Genomic DNA, 17,595 nt, shown 5'->3' with positions numbered 1-17,595 from the left:
GAAAAAGTAACATAATATTACTTTTTGAATTTATTATATAAGGACATATTTAAAATTTTATACACTTTTATTTTTTATATTTTTTTTGCATTGATATTAATAAAATCGGTAAAAATAACTAATAAAAAGGGTCAAAAGAGTAATGAATATATATACAAATATACAATTTCATTTTTAAAATCTGTGTCAAGCGAGGAATCTGGCTCCAGCGTTTAACTATGGAAGGCAAAATTACATTGTTAAGCTTCACTTCACAATAGAGGTGTGGAGTTTAATTTCAACAATAAAGCCTGGTCTTTTTTTTTTTTTTTTTCCTTCTCATTTTAGTTCTTCATCTTGCCAGTTCTTCATGCATCTTTTCATTCTTCTTTTCATTTGGGTTCTTCTTCTTCATTATTTCAGCTAGAATTTTTTAAAATATCAACCTGTTTAACCCATGGGACTAGACAAGTTGATTTGAGTTAATTCTAAGTCTAAGTTATGTCCACCTTAAAATACAAAGCCAGATCAAACGCAACGGACCGGTTTGATTTGGTTTAAAAACAACAGTGCACAGTGTGTGTATAACTTATTGAGTGAAAATACATCTTTTGTTTTATTAAAATTACATAAATCTTTTTTAAAACATAAACTTTAATTCAATATTTTAACGTTGTTAGAAATATTTTATTAAAAAATTTAAAATATATTTTTATTTGTAATTGATTTAAAAATTTAAAAATTATTAATCTGTTCTTATGATATATAATTGTTTACTATCACTCAATTTAAATAATTAAGTGTATCTTTCATTAATTTTTTAACGGTATGTTTGAATATTATTTTAACCCATTTATACATTTAATTTTTCAAAAAAGTACTAAATAAATACGATTACATATTTAAAAATTTTAAATGTAAATAAAAAATATGGGGTTGTGTATGAATTTCCTCTCCTTGATGTTTTGTGAAAATTTAGAGTTGAGTAGTGATTTTAAAAAATATGTATTTTTGGTTGTGTATGATGCATTGCACGAGTTCGTTAAAATTTATTGAGTGTGGTTGGACAATTGGTGCAGGTTTTTGGCACTTATGATTAAGTTAGGACACTATTGATCTGAGATTTTGGTGAAAAAGTGATAAAATAGATTTCAATATCCAACTTTTTGTAAAAAATGTATTTGAGCGTAAAATCTATGCCATTAGATAGAGTTAGAAGAAAGTTTTGTGTAGACACTGAAACTATCTCAATCAAACATGGGACGGAGATTTAGGATGCATCAAAAATTTCCTCCCATTGTTGTTAAATTCATGCAATGCACCGCAGTGCATAGCACAAAGGAGAGTAAACCGCAACGTATATGTCATAAACCATGCCACATGGGCAAATTATAGTTTTGAGTTTTGAAACTCATGTTTTGGATTCCATGTGATTTTTTTAACCTGCGCATTATTTTCAAACTCTGATTTGAACATTTTATGTGTATGTTAAAGATTGAAAATTAAGTTTTGAGATCCCATTATAAATGATTTGAGAATTCTTCTCTTTTATATAAGCTTACAATTTTGGTAATCCTTTGAGAGTTAATCCCTTAATTACCATCTTTTTGGAGTTAAATGGGGTTTATTAAGGGCAACCTTATAGTCTAAGGGCACACATAGCCCTGTTATACTCCTCCTTCAGTTTTTTTTGTAAGTTATTTCTACCAATCTCGTCAATATCAATATAAAAAAAATATAATCAACAAAAGTATGTAAAATTTCAAATACGCTCTTATATAACAAATTTAAAAAGTGATGACATGTTATTTTTTTTCTCTTTTATAAAGAATAATTTTGAAAATACATTTTAAATATTACTTAAAAAGTCAAACCGTGACTTATAAATGAGACTAAATAAACTTTTTAGAATGTAACTTATAAATAAAATTGGAAGGAGTACATGTCTTTTTCCCTCTCTTTGGTTTTCTTTTGCTTTTATCTCTCTTTTTTTTTTAGATAAAAAGTCAAATATATACAATGAAACAATGGAAAAGAAAAGTTAGATAATAAACACATCAACAAATTAAACAATCTCTTATGCTGTCTTTCTAACTTTCTTTATAACTAATGTTTCACCTAGTGCAATGCACAGACAAAATATCATCTAATTATATTAATTTATGTATGCCTTCAAAATTACTTTCTTGTAAGATAAATTATACTGTAGAGCATCATTGTTGTTGCATGCTATGTATTTGAAATCAACAATGTTAACATGTTTATTTAGTTTTTTTAATGAGTGTGGTCTTTAGCTAGATTGCATTAATTTGCAACCAATTGAACAAATGATAAATGTGAATGACATGTTCATAATTAAATTTGATGGAGAAATACAAACCATGTGCACAAGTGTATAGAAACAATTAGTGTAAGGTATAACATAAAAAAAAACGATAATTCATTTCAATGTTCTTGAATATCTGTTGAAATGTAACGTGAGTCATTTTTTAAGACACCTCATTATTTTTGTTGTAGATAAGTATTTTTAAGCCTTTTGCATGCAAATATATTTGCCTCTAACCAAATCAATTATACGTGCATAAAAACTTATAATAGTCAATGTCTTATTCTCCAGTAAAGTAGTAAGAGTTATTCAATGTCTTTGGACTTTATTATTTAGTGAAATATTAGAAGAGTATAAAAACAAATAAAAAAATTGATGTTAATTTGTAATTCACTTTTCTGAAAAAAAAAAAAAACTTCCTCCCCAACCCATACAAAAAAAAAAATCATGTTTAGTAGACAAAAACAATTGTACTTTTTTTAAAAAAAATCAGTTTCAAGACCAAAATTTTGTAAATTGAAAGCATTCATTAATTTCTCTTAATTACATAATTCATATTATAATTTTTTAGTTAATATTTAATCATGTTCTATAAAACTGTAACTGTTTATTATTATAAAACAATTATGAGTTATCACTAACAAGTGATTAAAAAAATGTTTATAGGACTTTCTTTTATTATTAAACTTCACTAACTCATCCATAATTATCCAAATAGATTAAAATTGCTTTCAATAGAAAGATGCTTGTAAACAATAAAAAAATCACAATTGTCAATACATTTGGGATTGTTCTATTGTTTTTTAACATAAAAAAGGTTTACATATTTGATACTTTATTATATATCATCACAGCCTAACAACTTAAGCTAGTCTCACTAAAGTACAAAAATATTTGACTTTTTTTGAACTTTGGTATAGTAATAAATATAGTATGGATAATAAACATAATTGAAATCAACAGTGTTAATTAGTTGTTTTGGAATATTGAAATTTTTTTTTTGTATAATATACCCTAAGTAATCTTTGTAATTTGGTTAAATTTTTTATTGGACATAATAATTTATTGATCAATATAGGGCATCAAACACAATTTTGGGGTTAATCTTTCACAAAAGGGAAAAAACCTCAAATTAGAGATTCTCATTTTCTCAATAACATGAAGTTCAAGGCGCAAAGGAACTTGATAGTCTAACTAATATGTAAGTGAGAAGCATGTAATACTCAGATAAAACATCTAATAGATAGCTAATAGATAAATAGCTTACGTAATATGCTAAAGTAAAAGACTTAAGAAGAGACTTGTCAATAGTAGTAAAAAGTGAAAACCTATTCCTTCTATTTTGTTCTTAAACCGGAGGAATTTTCTGTGCAAATGCAAATTATGAGGCAAGTCATTGTAACTTTATTTTTCCAGTGCTTTAGAGTTCAGGACACACTATTTCTACCAAAAACCAAAAACACCACCTCTGTCATGCTAATGACAATAAGGAGATTCCAAATCTTTTCAATTGCTCGTTAACTCCAGAGAGACCACTGTCTGCAATGATAACTATAACATGTGAGACCAGCAATTTTAGTAAATCGTAAAGAAAAAGGAAGAAAGCCAAAGCATTGTGAAAATCAAATAAGCTATCTCTCCATGGTTAAGCAATGCTTCCAACAAAACATCATGGTACTATTATGCCTCTTTTCATCCTCTCTTTATCATATAAGTTGTAGAATACAAAGGGATAAAGACTACAAAAGTTTAGTCAATTCTACATAGATAGAAAGATAGAAATTGAGGCCAGTTTAAGCAATGATTTCATTTGCTTTAATTAACTTATAATAAATCAACTGCAGGCCACAAAAAGCATAAGTGCTTAGAAAGCTAAAATCTTTCCATATTAGAGTCTCTAACTCCATAGTCATTAACTGAGGCCATGAAATGAAGAGCTCAATAATGTAATGTTATCAAGCAATTATACTTCTAACATGAAAGATTATAAAAATAATGAGCACATAACAGCTGCGTTAAATTAAGTGGGTAATCCCAAGTGAGTTGAGTTTGTACTACCATTTGCACTTAATTGACAACTAGAGACCCATAATTTCTTGCTTAAAGATTAGGCATACTAGCATTCCAACTCATTTTAGTGGAAGGATATAGGTCATACTCTGGTTTAAAAGATTATTGTCACGTTTCGTCATTTTTCACAAGGTTAAAGAGGTCCGGAATGCTTCAGAACCCTCCAAAAGCCTCCCAGCTAACCTTAAGAGTGCTAGATAGTGCAAGAACATTCTAGAGAAGCCTACACAACTCTAGCCTCAATATTTTAATATTGTCTCTAGATTCTTCCATTAAAATATCTAGATATTTGTTAAGAGAATTCTAGAGAATCAATTGTAACCGTAGGATAGATTTAATCTCCACCGTCCATTAAGGAGGTGGGAACATTCTAGATCTAAGGGGAGGTCTATAAATACCTCACCCCTCCTCATTTGTAAATCATCCTTGAGTTCCCAAAGCTATAGAACTCTCACATTCTCCAAACTCTCTCTACTCTCCTTTGCCTTCAAGCTTTCCCTTTCCTCTTCTTAGCCAAGCATCCTCCTTTCATACGAGTTAGGCTTACTTAGCAACTTCCAGTGAAGGTTGTCTAAGTGCCGCACGGGTCGAAAGACTAGCCCCGTGACAGTTGGTATCAGAGCTCGGTTCTACCGTTGTGCTTAAAGGAAGGTATTGTACGATGGCAACTGAGAAAGGAAACGTCGTTGGCACGGAAGCACAGGAGCAAGCTCATGCACAACAGGAGCAAGCTCACCCCAGGTCCAAGCGAGAGCGAGGCCGGAGCAGGGCACCCGCAGGTGAGTCTCTTGAACCTCGTGTTGGTAGCTTGGAATCTAACATGGAGGAAGTGAGAACTACTATAGGGGAACTCAACAATCAACTCAACAATCTCCTCCAAGAGAATGCTGAGATAACGCGGGCTGCCAAGTTGATGATTGCAGACCTTAACGATGATTTAGGGGAAGACATTCGTTCCCTCAGACGTGATCTCGCCGATCTCCGCAAATATGTGAGGGATGAGGTACGAGGTTTACGCTCTCAAATGGATGAGATTCGTCATGAATGGGATTCTCATCACTGTGTGAGTAGCCCTATTAGTGGTAGTACTTCAAACGCCACTTCTCAGGGTCTGAAAGTGCCCAAGCCGGCCATGTACAATGGGGCTCGTAGTGCTACAATTGTGGAGAACTTTCTCTTTGGCCTAGAACAGTACTTTGAGGCCATAGGAGTCTCTAATGATTCGATCAGAATCAACAATGCTTCAACTTTTCTTCGGGATGCAGCCCAACTATGGTGGCGCAGAAAGCATGCCAAGCGAGAGAAGGGCATCTGCACTCTCAACACATGGGAGCTGTTCAAGTCAGAACTCCGCAAGCACTTTGTTCCCCACAATGCAGAGACTGAGGCTCAAGGTAAGCTTCGTAGATTAAGACAAACTAGTAGTATTCCTGACTACATCAAAGAGTTTACTACCATCATGCTCGAGATCGAGGACCTGTCCGACAAGGAGGCTCTTTTCTACTTCATGGACGGACTTAAAGACTGGGCGAGAGTAGAACTGGATAGACGCAAAGTGCAAACTCTAGATGAGGCAATTGCTGCTGCCGAGTCTATAATCAACTACTCCACCAAGTCCAAAAAGCCTAATCCTGGTAGCAGTGGAGGAGACAAAGGAGGACAAAAGAAGAATTTCGATCGTAAGGATGGTGGTAGAATCTTTGGTGGGAGTTCTAGACAGGATAAACCACCCTCAATCAGGCGTGATGCCTCAAAGCCACCGAGGCCATGCTTTATGTGCGATGGTCCACACTGGACTCGTGACTGCCCCAACCGCAAGGCTATGAATGCCTTGGTTGCTGAGATGAAAGAAAGCCGGGACAAGGAGCAACAGATCGACCTTGGTTCCCTCCAACACTTGAATTCCTTGACTGGACTCTTTTCCCCATCTAAGAAGGAAGAGAAGGGTCTACTTTATGCTGATCTTGCCATTCAAGGCAAGTCCGCCTCTGCCATGCTCGACACAAGAGCATCCCACAACTTCATGGAGGCTGAAGAAGCTAAGAGGTTGGGTATCCAACTCAACAAGGGAGAAGGCACCATCAAGGCAGTGAACTCCCCAGCCAAACAAGTCCTTGGGATTGCCAAGGATGTGAAGGTGAAGATCGGGGACTGGCAAGGTACGCTGGACTTTACTGTTGTCCCTATGGATGATTTCAAAGTTGTATTGGGACTTGCTTTCTTTTGCAAAGCACATGCCTTCCCTATTCCCGAAGCTAAGTCTATGGTGGTTATTGACTCTAATATGATCTGGGTAATCCCCTTGAAACGCTTGGAGAAATCCAACCCTATGATCTCTGCCTTGCAATTCAAGAGGGGTCTCAAGAATTCAGAAGGGTATATTGCCACTGTACGTTCATTGGCCGAGGAAGAGGATGGCCCAACCAAGCCTCGGGAAACCTTGCCACCTTGCATCCAAGAGGTGCTACAGGAGTACAAGCACGTTATGCCCGATGAGTTGCCTAAGAAACTACCCCCTAGAAAAGAGGTAGACCATCAGATCGAGTTAGAGCCTGGTGCCAAACCACCTGCCTTGGCACCTTACCGCATGTCACCTCCAGAACTTGAAGAGTTAAGGAGACAACTGCAAGATCTCCTTGATTCAGGATATATTCAACCATCTAAGGCCCCATATGGTGCTCCAGTCCTCTTTCAGAAGAAGAAGGATGGATCGTTGCGAATGTGCATCGACTACAGGGCCTTGAACAAGATTACTATCAAGAATAAGTACCCGATACCTTTGATCGCCGACTTGTTCGATCAACTTGGAAAAGCCAGGTACTTCTCTAAGCTTGATCTTCGATCTGGGTACTACCAAGTACGTATCGCCGCAGGTGATGAGCCGAAGACAACCTGCGTGACGAGATATGGAGCATTCGAGTTTCTTGTCATGCCCTTTAGACTGACAAATGCCCCGGCAACGTTCTGCACACTCATGAACAAGTTGTTCCACCCTTACTTGGACTAGTTCGTGGTGGTATACTTGGATGACATCGTAGTATATAGCAACACTCTTGAAGAGCATGCTCAACACTTAAAGAAAGTCTTCCAGGTACTCTCTGATCATGAACTTTACATTAAGCTGGAAAAATGTTCTTTTGGTAAATAAGAGGTGGACTTCTTGGGGCACAAGATCAAGGATGGAAAGCTCATAATGGACCCAACTAAGGTTCGAGCCATCCAAGAATGGCAGCCTCCTACCAAGGTCCCAGAGTTAAGATCATTCCTTGGTCTGGTGAACTACTATCGGCGATTCATCAAGGGGTATTCAACTATCACTGCTCCATTAACAGATTTGCTCAAGAAGAATAAGTCTTGGCAATGGTCACAAGATTGCCAAGATGCTTTTGAAAAGCTCAAGCAGATGGTCGCGCAAGAGCCTGTTATGTCCTTGCCCGACTACTCCAAGCCGTTTGAGGTACACACTGATGCCTCAGACTTTGCAATAGGGGGCGTGTTAATACAAGAAAGGCACCCTATTGCGTACGAGAGCCGCAAACTCAATGACACAGAGAGGCGCTACACGGTACAAGAAAAAGAGATGTCTGCCATTATGCATTGTCTACGAACCTGGCGTCATTACTTACTTGGGAGTAAGTTCACTATTATGACAGATAATGTTGCTACGAGCTACTTCCAAACACAAAAGAAGCTCAGCCCGAAACAAGCTCGCTGGCAAGATTTTCTTGCTGAGTTTGATTATCGATTGGAGTACAAACCAGGCAAAGCAAATGTGGTGGCGGATGCCTTAAGCAGGAAAGCCGAGTTAGCCACTCTCTCAGCAAGCATGCCCCAGAATGACTTCCTTGAACGAATCAAGGAAGGTATGTCTCAGGACTCATCTGCAAGCAACTTAGTAAAGCTTGCTACTGAAGGCAAGACTCGAAGATTTTAGGTGAATGATGGAATACTTTACACCATTGGGAACCGAGTCTATGTGCCAAATAGGGCAACCTTCGAAGGGATGTCTTAAAAGAGTGCCATGATTCCATGTGGGCCGGACATCCAGGTATGACCAGAACACTTGCTCTCGTGCAAAATCATTTCTATTGGCCACATATGCAAGACGATGTCGAAGCATATGTGAGAACTTGCTTAGTATGCCAGCAAGATAAGGTTGAACAACAACATCCTGCTGGTCTACTCGAACCTTTACCGGTGGCTGAGAGACCATGGGAGAGTGTCTCCATGGACTTCATAGTTGCTCTCCCTAAGTCTGAAGGATGTGGGAGTATCATAGTGGTGGTTGATAGATTCAGCAAATATGCCACCTTTATACCAGCCCCAGTAGATTGCAAGGTTGATGAAGCAGCACGCTTGTTTTTCAAGCATGTCGTGAAGCTATGGGGGATCCCTCGCAACATCGTCAGTGATCGAGATCCCCGATTCACCGGGAAATTCTGGAGAGAACTTTTCAAGCTCTTGGGGACAGACTTGAACTTCTCAACAAGCTTTCACCCTCAGAGCGATGGACAAACGGAGCGAATCAACGCTTTGTTAGAGCTCTACCTTCGCCACTATGTGAGCGCTCATCAACGAGATTGGGCTAAGTTGCTCGATGTGGCCCAATTCTCTTACAACTTGCAGCGAAGTGAGTCGACAGGTAAGAGCCCTTTTGAGATAGTTACCGGACAACAACCTCTAACCCCCAACGCACTTGCCACTCCATACAAGGGAGACAATCCAGCTGCCTATAAGTTTACCAAGGAATGGCAAGAAGAAGCCGACATTACTCGTGCATGCCTGGATAAAGCTTCTCGAAAAATGAAGAAGTGGGCAGACAAGAAGCGGCGCCCCATTGAATTTCAAGTAGGTGACTTGGTCATGGTTAAGTTATTACCGAATCAATTCAAGTCACTACGCAAAGTCCACAAAGGCTTGGTCAGGAGATATGAAGGCCCTTTCCCTATCATTAAACGTGTGGGAAAGGTTGCGTACCAGGTACAACTCCCTCCCAGGCTTAAGATTCATCCTGTCGTCCATGTTAGTCTCTTGAAGAAATACTATGGAGATGAAGAAGATCCATCTCGAGGTATCTCTAAGAGAGCACCGACAGCGGTCATCACTGAGTACAACAAAGAGATAGAAGAAATCCTTGCCGACAGGGTGATCAGAAAGAGAAGAGTTCCCAACTATACTGAGTACTTAATCAAGTGGAAGGGTCAACCAGACTTTGAAGCTAGTTGGGAACGTGAAGACCTCCTGTGGCAGTTCACTGACCAAATCCAACGCTACAAGGAGGAAGGCGCGACGAGGGTGTCGCGAAATCAAGTGGGGGAGAATGTCACGTTTCGTCATTTTTCACAAGGTTAAAGAGGTCCGGAATGCTCCAGAACCCTCCAGAAGCCTCCCAGCTAACCTTAAGAGTGCTAGATAGTGCAAGAACATTCTAGAGAAGCCTACACAACTCTAACCTCAATATTTTAATATTGTCTCTAGATTCTTCCATTAAAATATCTAGATATTTGTTAAGAGAATTCTAGAGAATCAATTGTAACCGTAGGATAGATTTAATCTCCACCGTCCATTAAGGAGGTGGGAACATTCTAGATCCAAGGGGAGGTCTATAAATACCTCACCCCTCCTCATTTGTAAATCATCCTTGAGTTCCCAAAGCTATAGAACTCTCACATTCTCCAAACTCTCTCTACTCTCCTTTGCCTTCAAGCTTTCCCTTTCCTCTTCTTAGCCAAGCATCCTCCTTTCATACGAGTTAGGCTTACTTAGCAACTTCCAGTGAAGGTTGTCTAAGTGCCGCACGGGTCGAAAGACTAGCCCCGTGACATTATGCTATCTTCTCCAAAAATACTAATTGCAACATCATATGGAGTCATTGATAGTTAATGCCTTTCAATTAAAAAAAAAATCAAAGAACAAAGCAACAAAATGGGACCTTTAAAAGTATACTATTAAAAATATTAATCAATTTAATACCACCATTTACTTATTCTATTCTCAACTGTAGGCGCTAGTTTAACAATCACAAGGCTTGTGATGCGAGCTAGTATATCCCCTCTCTTTTTTCAAATCCTATATTACCCATCCTGAAAAGCCAATACAAGATTCATGCATATAAATAAGCACATGTAAGGTGTGTTAAAAGCAAGCATTTAGCCAATTTACAGATATGTTAAAATAAATTAAAAAAACAATTGTTTTGCTTTCTTTCATTTTCTTTTTCTCAAAGGATGATTAGCAGCAAACTTGACAATAGGATTATCAATATATTGAATAAAGATAAATAACAAAGAAAAGTAAATCTTAGAAGGCAATGAAACACAACTACCTTGACTTGTTGGGACAGAGCACTTAACCTAAAATCAGAAACTTTAGAAATTTCAGAAGCATCTAATAGCAACTTTTCTAGCTGTAAAATTTTTATTAAATAAAAAATGAAAACCATATAAGAGTTTGTTTCTTTTGATATCAAAGTGAAATTTTGCTGATAAGACAGGAGAATAAGTCTTACCTTTAGGTCTCGATAGTAGACATCCCTGCTGTGGCAATAATTAATAGCATTTATAAGCTATTGAAAATATCTACTTGCTTCACTTTCTTTCATCATTACATGGTTTACCTTTAACAAAAATTCTAATAACCATAACAGCAAACAAAAAACATCACTTACAACCCATGTGAAAAGTAAGGTGACATCTGCTGATGTTTTGCCCAATTTATTCAGCTGAACGGAACACAATCAACTGCTTATAATTAAATCTGAATGCAAAAGAAAATTTTAAGGAGATAATAGCTAACCATGAAAGTAAAAACTGATAAAGAATAGCTACTCTCCTTATAAATATGGGGCGTGATAGATTAAATATGATGACAAACTATTTTTAGTGATGGGTCTTGTTGTATGTTTGAAAGCATGAATGATTAGTGTCAGACTCATTATCTTTCATGAAAATAACATGATTGACTTAGAAGTGTGCTATGTTTTCTAGGTTACCCTCATATATTGTCCAAGCTCTTGGATACAACGCATGATATATAGAATCCTGTCTATTCAGATTCTAATCCCACAATCCAGTTCCTAAAACTGGATTTTCTCTACTTAGGCACATAAAATTTAGTCAATTTGTCCCGTTGGTTGTGTCTCTTTTTAAATTCATTTCAAGACATTCATAAAAGATCCAACTCATTAAATCAACACGGTTATTAAGAAATATAAATTGCAAGATCAAAAGGGAGATGGCAAAGGCTTAATTCAAATTATTTGGCTTTCCTGGATACAATAAACTTGAATATTTTTCACCATTTGAACGTGAGACAAAAACCTGATTTAACAATCTCAATCATGTCAAAAGATGGCATATAATTAGCAGTAGAAAGGACCGAAGCATGTTCATCATAAATGTCTATTTCTTATCCAATAAATTGCTGTGAACATATTTGAACTCCAAGACAGATTAATTGTGGAATCAAACTTCAAAGCAACTTAAGACAAACATCGAACTTATCTTAGTGTTGTCAATTACTAACTTCAATATCAAAGATGAGCTGAAAAAAAACTAAAAATAAGATAATATACATAATTGATTATAAAAATCCATTTACAAGTCACTATTTAATTATGACCAATCACCATTCAGATATGATTATCTAATGAAACAATAGTGCATTCTTTAGCACATGAATGCAACAAAGTCTTCCAAAAAACTCAGTTAAGGTTATTTCCTTCATGCTGAGATAAGATGCTAATTCTATACAAAAGGAAGGGTGATAGATGATTGAATATACTACTCACCATTTACCCTATCATCATCATCCCATCTCTAGCATCTAAACAGGGGTAATGCTTTGATCTCCTTTGATTTGAAGATCATTGGCCATTATCTTGTAGCGTGTGCGGACAAAAAAGAATGCACACAATGGTTTACTGCACGTAGAACAACAGTTAAATAAGTACATCCATTAGCCCAGTTAACTACCTTGAGGCTCTTGTGCACATGCTTTTTACCAATTGATTTCTACATATACGTATGTTAATCAAGGAATAAATAAAACATTAATCAAATATTTACTCATAGTGCTTGGACAAACTTCTAATAACTAATCTCAACAATAACTACATTAAAAGTTAAAACCATGAAAGGGGGAGAAGGGCGAAATTTCCAATTGCTTTCAACGAACGGATTCAAACCAGAGACTTTTGACTATGATCTCAAAATAAAGTCTTCCTTAGGCGTCCTTTAGTTTGCTTGACAATAATGCAAGGAAGAGATGAAACATGATTCAGATAAAATAGAATTTAACAAAAAAAGAGGGCAATTTGTTGTATTCTAATGAAATCTAGACAATGCAATAAGGAAGAAGAAATAGCTGACACATGATACAACATTAGACTTTTGGCTAAGAACTAAGAAAAATGTAGGAAGAAGCAGGTTCCAATACTCCACTTGTGAATTTTTTTTAATCAATACCTACTCATGAATTAAATGAAAACACGAACGTGACTTCTCTCAAAATTATGCCTTAATTCTATAAACATACACAAATGTCCCTTAATAGTTTTCTAACGATAAGCACACATTTACCAAACACCAAGACCACAAAATATATATACTCAAAATATATATACTCACTTGAATTTAACCTTTTTTGATACCTTAGTAGCATCTTTGATGGACAAGCCCTAAAAGTTCACAAAATAAGTAACTGTAAAGGAATCATCTCCTTTCTGGCTCTAACGATGGAGGTGCTTTCGTGTCGAGTTTTGAAGTTGAAGACAAATAAAGGAAGAAGTAAGTCAATGGCTTAATGCAAAGGGAGGATTAGAGGTACTTCTGTCTACAAACCGCTATCTGCACTGCGAGTTTGAGGGAAAGAGACTGTTTGGGGTTTACGTCTTCGCGATAGCCAATAGGGTTTGGTCATCTTTGGTCTTTAGTGATGGCAGCAAATTTAGTGTTCCAATGAGTAGGGGAAGTAAATGAGGGTTGAGGATGATATTCAGCATAAATGGAAAACGCAAGAGGAAAACTTCACAGTGGCGTAGGTTATGGGAAAAACGGTGGAAATTGCAAAGAGAAACTTGGAGCCCAAAAATTGATATGAGAAAACTTAGAGCACAAGATGCCACACTTGCATTTACAAGGCGAGGCAACACTGGGGTCACTACAAAGTGCAAACAATTTCCTTGCACGAAACCCCACTACAAGGCACGAAGGAATCAAATGACAGTGTAAACACCACATGGGAACTAAAGGATGATCAGTACTGTAAATGGTTTTCTAAAGTTTAGATAGAAAATTGATAAACAAGATTTTTAACTTCTAAAAAAACTGAAGGTTATGTTTGGATGGATAAATTTAAGTTAAAAATTTAGATATAAATTTTTTTATTTAAAATTTATAAATTTTAAATTTTTTATTTGGATAATATAAAAAATTTTAAATTAAAATATTAAAATCTTTTATTTGGATTTAAAGTATAATTTTAAATTTTATATTTTATATTTAAATTTAAAAAAATTAAAAAAATAGTCAAACTCAATGATTCGAATGGCCAACTTTTAACGGGATTAGACAAACAAAGCCGATTGAGATTGTGGCACCAATGATGACCGTGATGGGACCTTCGACTTCCACTGAGACTGAATCATCATGACAGCAAGGATGGAACGATTGATTTCCATCGAGATAGGGCCAACGGCGATGGGGGGAAGGGACGACCAACTTTCACTAGGATCAGACCGACAGCGATGATAGGGATCGAACAGTCGACTTCCATCAAGACCAGATAAAAGGGGACGATGGGGACCAAACAGCTAACTTCCACTGAGATCGGATTGACGAGGACAATAAGGACTGAAAGGCCGACTTCCATCGGGACATGACCGATAATGATAATGGGGACTAGACAATAGACTTGCACTGGGACTGAAATGACAGTGACAGCGAGGACCGGACAGCCAGCTTCCACAAGGGCTAGACCTACGATAATGGAGACCGAATGGTTGACTTTCATTAAGATTGGACCGACGGTTACAACTAGCACCGGATGGCTGACTTTCATTGGGATCGAACCAATGGCTACAACTAGAACCAGATGGAAGACTTCCGTCAAGACCAGAATGAAGATGACGACAGGCATCAAACGAGTTGACATCTATCAAGACTGGCCCGACACCAATGAAGACAGACCACAACAACAAGGACCAGACAGCCGACTTTCACTAGGACCGGTGGTTGACTTCCACCAAGGTCGAACCGACAACGATGACAAGGATAGCACGGTCAACTTCCACCAAGATTAGACCGATGCCAACGATAGGGACTGAACTGACGGTGACGGTGATGGAAGGCAACTGTCTAGTCCTTGCCCGGTGGAAGTTGAGCTTTCAGTCTTCATCATCGCCATAGGTTCGATTTTGGTGGAAATCAACCGTCCAATTCCCGTCATCATCATCAGTTTGGTGCCAGTGGAAGTCAGTTGTTCGATTCTCGTTGTTATCATCGATCCTTTACCGATGGAAGTTGGTCGTCTAGTTCTTGTCGTCATCATTAGTCCGGCGCCCGTGAAAGTCGTCCATCATGCCCTCGTTGTTGCCATCAATCTAGTGGAAGTTGATCGTTTGGTCCCCGTTATGGTCATCGGTTCGGTCCCAGTAGAAGTCAACCGTCCGATCCCTGTCATGGTCGTCGATTTGGCCCAAGTAAAAGTTGACAATTTGGTCCTCATTGTTGTCGTCAGTCTAGTCCTTAATGGAAGGCTATCGTTCAGTCCTTGTTGGTCTAGTCCTAGTGGAAGTCTGCCGTTCGATCCCTGCAGTCACTATTGGTCCAATCTCGTTGGAAGTTAATTGTTTGGTTCCCATCGTTGGCGTTGGTCTGGTCCGATGGAAGTCAGCCATCCTATCCTTGTTGTCACTGTCGATTTGATTCCAGTGGAACTTAACCATCTTGTCCCTGTCAGTCCAATCTTGGTCAATGGTGGAAACTTATTTCCATCAACTTTAGTGGTTCAGTACAACTATCGTTGGCAAATTGAATCAAGCTTGCATACATTTGGGTCAAAATACAAAAGAGCTTAAGTTAGGATTTGAAATAATAGAAGTTTAATTAGAAAGGATTTCAAATTATAAAGAAATTAAGGGAGAACTTGAATTTGGATCAAATCTAAATTCATATATTTTCAGTTATCCAAACAATGGATTTGACTCAAATTAAAATTTAAATTTAAATCTATACATATTCAAAATAGCATAAATGAATCAAGAATTTTTTAAATGTGAGTAGATCATACGTTCATGCAAAATAGAATATCCATAATTGATTTATTTTGAAAAGTTAGTGCTTGTTTGGTTAGGCAAATAATCAATTTTTTAGTTGAAAAAAATCGCTTAACTAAAAATATATCCAAACACAATCTTTTATCATTAATCGATTATTAGTATTAAAATTAATTTTTTTTTGAAAGCTGTATTTGCAAGCGTCTAAGCGTCTAGGGAAAAGCTGATCAAAAATATTGGAGAAATTATAAATAAAGACTCAAGAAAAAATTATAAAAAAACACAAAATTTAATAAAAAATTCATTTCAAAAAAAAATTTAATAATATTAGATATAAATTTATTAATAATTTAATTTTAAAAATTAATAACTTTTATTATAATTTATACAATTAAAATTAATTTTAAATAAATTATTTAAATGTCTTTAATTTTATTAAAATTAATTTTTAAAAAATAATATTTAAATAAATTGTGTTATAGTACAATTAATTATAATCAAGATTTATTATTTAATTAATTATTTTTATAATTTATTATATTCAACTGAAATTTAAACACACACCTGATCTACTGGTTTAAAATCTACGGGAGAAAAATTACATATCCAAGTGAACGAAACCAGAGCAATAATGGGTTCAGCCGTTTAGTAGCCTGTGGCACCAACGCTAACAAAACAAGGAGCTGTCATTTTAAATGACGAAGTAGAAAGTGGTCCCCACAAGGAGACCAAATGTAACGTGCGGATCCCCTAAATGCCCCCCCCAAAAAAAAAAAAAGAAAGAGCGGAGGGATGTCAAATCAAAGCCCAGTTCAATGTATTTTGGGATCTAGGGGGAGGGATCGACGACGGAAATTGGAACACGTGGCATAGGGCTCGAGAATCGAGGGGAAATGGATGCAAGGCCGACAGGCAGTACAGATGCACACGTGGGAGCACGCGGTTGGTGGGGACCACAGAAATTGCAACTGAGAATCATCTGCCTAGGTGGACCGTGGATTGCAGGATCTTTGTACGGTCTTCTCCTAGGGCGCCCGACTTTCATCATTTTATTATTAGTATTAGTATTAGCACAACTACTAATGCTTATGATTCTAATTAAGCGGAATTCCTCCCTCTTGCTCTCTTTTTTCCGGGGAAATTATTCATGTCGTTCCTTGCCATGCCCTTACAAATTGTACAATACTAGTATTTGCTAATTTACGATTACATTACAATATATCCTAGTCCAGTTGCCCGAGGCTTTTTTTTAATCACATTTTTATGGCTAATTAATTAATTACTTGTTTTCAATAGAGACAGTTATTCACAGGAATGAATATTCAATTGAATACAACTTTGCGAGGATGAATGAGCACAGCGAGGATCAATGGGCGAAGCCTCGAGGAGTGACTCACAGGAGAAAATATGGATACAGTGATCCAATGAATGCCTCAACTATACATTTAATTAAACAGTTGTCAAGGATATTGTCATATAATAATTAAAAAATATATACTCACTCCCAATTTTTATATATATATGAGCAATATATATGTAAAGAGTGTTCTACTTGTAATGGTTGCTTTAAATTTTTGAAGAGAAATACATCTTACTAATTTGCAGAGCATTAATAAAATTTAATTACTATAATTGAGATGCACAACCAAAAGAAATTTGATCCAGGAGAAAATTTAACGAGTAGGTTGATTGCAACGGAGAGGATAATCCTTCCTGTCTCAGGCATAGTTAATTGATAGGTCTACTTTTTTTATTAAAAAAAAAAACACATCAAAGTGATAACAATAATCTATCAAAGTTTAGAACAGTACAAAGGAGTACATCGCCTTTAATTATCATTCATCACTTCCAACAATAAAGTGAAGGTTGTTCAGAGGAAGTAAAAGACCCTGGTAAATCAGGATCATTGGTGGCTAATAAATGGATACAAATTAACAGTTGCCCC

General features: G+C 36.5%; 1 long non-coding RNA gene and 1 pseudogene across 3 annotated transcripts; one reads left to right on the top strand and one right to left on the bottom strand.

Annotated features, from left to right (window-relative positions):
• The first annotated feature begins 5,036 nt into the window (after positions 1–5,036).
• On the top strand, positions 5,037–8,314 carry LOC129305669 (uncharacterized; annotated as a pseudogene).
• A 1,890-nt stretch (positions 8,315–10,204) lies between these two features.
• Positions 10,205–13,542, bottom strand: LOC129304935 (uncharacterized). 3 transcript variants are annotated; one of them, XR_008591812.1, is made up of 3 exons: positions 13,003–13,542; positions 12,165–12,296; positions 10,205–11,131 (listed from the first exon to the last, which is right to left on the bottom strand). It is a non-coding gene; the product is annotated as an uncharacterized LOC129304935 (long non-coding RNA). The 3 variants fall into 3 exon arrangements; XR_008591813.1 differs by having other exon boundaries at positions 10,205–11,096; positions 13,026–13,540; XR_008591811.1 differs by having other exon boundaries at positions 13,026–13,539.
• Positions 13,543–17,595: the final 4,053 nt, after the last annotated feature.

Source organism: Prosopis cineraria, unplaced genomic scaffold (genome assembly GCF_029017545.1).
Source record: "Prosopis cineraria cultivar Desert tree isolate PC_DT_omini unplaced genomic scaffold, ASM2901754v1 PC3, whole genome shotgun sequence".
NCBI lineage: Eukaryota > Viridiplantae > Streptophyta > Magnoliopsida > Fabales > Fabaceae > Prosopis > Prosopis cineraria.
Note: the sequence above shows the minus strand (reverse complement) of the source record. Positions and strands in the feature narration are given on the sequence as shown.